This window comes from Gouania willdenowi, chromosome 4, assembly GCF_900634775.1.
Source record: "Gouania willdenowi chromosome 4, fGouWil2.1, whole genome shotgun sequence".
NCBI classification, from domain to species: Eukaryota; Metazoa; Chordata; class Actinopteri; order Blenniiformes; family Gobiesocidae; genus Gouania; species Gouania willdenowi.
Window position 1 is genome coordinate 38,073,751 of NC_041047.1, and position 1,861 is coordinate 38,075,611.

Below are 1,861 nucleotides of genomic sequence, written 5' to 3' on the forward strand. Positions count from 1 at the left end.
GCGGAGCCTACGCGCCCCCTTCATAAACCGGCAGATCAGCAGGTGTTGACTGGCCAATTTATCCCCAAAGCCAACGTTTTTGTCAGGTCCTATAAGAAATTCCAAACTCACTCCCACCGGGCACTGAAAAGGGATGTGGTTCCTCTGAAGGCACCACCCCTCAAACAGCCTCCACCTAAACCAAATTTGGCCAGCAGTGTAATTATATTTGGCCCACGGGGCAATCTCAAATGACTACTAGAGCTGGCCCGCCAGTATTATAGACAAATCTGACAAAACCAGGAAGTAAACAGCGCATTCACCACTAATACTACAAATCTCATAATGTTCTGCTGTTGTTTTGGTGCGTCAATCAGGTCGTACCCAGAAAAGAAGTACAACGTCCAAACGTTCAACTACAAACGGACAGTAGTCATAGCGACTTCACGCTACAACTTGCACCGTGCGACCTATTCCCAAAAATGGCAAAAAGAAAGGCAGAAAACCGGAGCTTTCTGGACAAGTGGGAGGAAGAATATCTGTTTACATATGTAAAAGACAGACCTGTTTGTCTTGTTTGTGGAGTCAACGTGGCTATAACTAAAGAGTACAACTACAGACAACACTATGAAACAAAACACCATGACAAGTACAAGGACCTGGACATGACTCATAGGAGACACAAAGTAGAGGAGATGAAAAGAAGTTTGGTTTCACAACAAAATATGTTCAAAAAAGCCACATCACAAAGTGTGGCTGCTGTAAAGGCTAGTTATATTGTGGCAGCAGAGATTGCAAAATCAGCCCGGCCCTTTAATGAGGGAGAGTGTGAAAAAGTGTATGATGAAAGTTGGTGACCTCGTGTGCACAGAGAAAAATCAAGCATTTTCAAACGTGAGCCTGAGCAGAAACACAGTAGCTGAGCGCACATGTGATCTTGCCACCAATCTATATGACCAGCTGATGAAAAAGGGAAAAGATTTCGTTGCATTCTCCCTTGCTGTGGATGAGAGCAGCAACGCATCTGATACTGTTCAGCTGTCAGTCTTCATCCGTGGAGTGGACTCAAATCTGTGTGTTACGGAGAAGCTATTGGGATTAAAATCAATGAATGACACAACCACAGGAAAGGAAATCTTTGAGGAGGTTTCCAAATGTGCAACTGAAATAAAGCTGCCGTTGGATAAACTTGTGGGATTAGCGACAGATGGTGCGCCAGCGATGTGCGGTAAAAAGAGTGGACTGGTGGGCAGGGTTAGGGAGAAGTGCGGGAAGAGAACTATGCAGGTGAGCTAACTGTTTATCACTGCATCATACATCAGGAATCACTGTGTGGCAATGCCCTAAAGATGGAACATTTTATGACCACAGTAACACAAGTAGTTAACTTGATAAGAGCCAAAGGTCTGAATCACCGCCAGTTTAAGTCTTTTCTGGAGCAATGTGGTTCTGAATACGCGGACGTGCCGTATCACACAGAGGTGAGATGGTTAAGCCGAGGAAAAGTACTGAACAGATGTTTCGAGCTGCGTGAGGAAATAGGAACTGCTCAGTAATCCCTTTGCAGTTGATGTGGAAAACGCACCAACAAACCTCCAAATGGAGCTGATTGAACTTCAGTGTAATGACACGCTGAAGTCAAAGTATGATGCTGTGGGTGCCGCACAGTTTCCACAGTTCATCCCTGCCACAATGCCTCAGCTCCGCACCCAAGGTGCTCAGATGCTCTCCATGTTCGACAGCACTTACCTATGTGAGCAACTTTTCTCTTCTATGAAGATGACCAAAACATCTCACAGGAGACGTCTGACTGATGAACACCTTCGCGCAATACTGAGGATTTCCTCAGCTCAGAGCCTGAGCCCAGACATTGATGAATTGA

At 45.4% G+C, this 1,861-nt stretch overlaps 1 pseudogene; it reads left to right on the top strand.

The window, feature by feature from the left end:
- Positions 1-433: 433 nt before the first annotated feature.
- LOC114462222 (general transcription factor II-I repeat domain-containing protein 2-like) lies at positions 434-1,535 on the top strand (annotated as a pseudogene).
- The last annotated feature ends 326 nt before the right edge of the window (positions 1,536-1,861 follow it).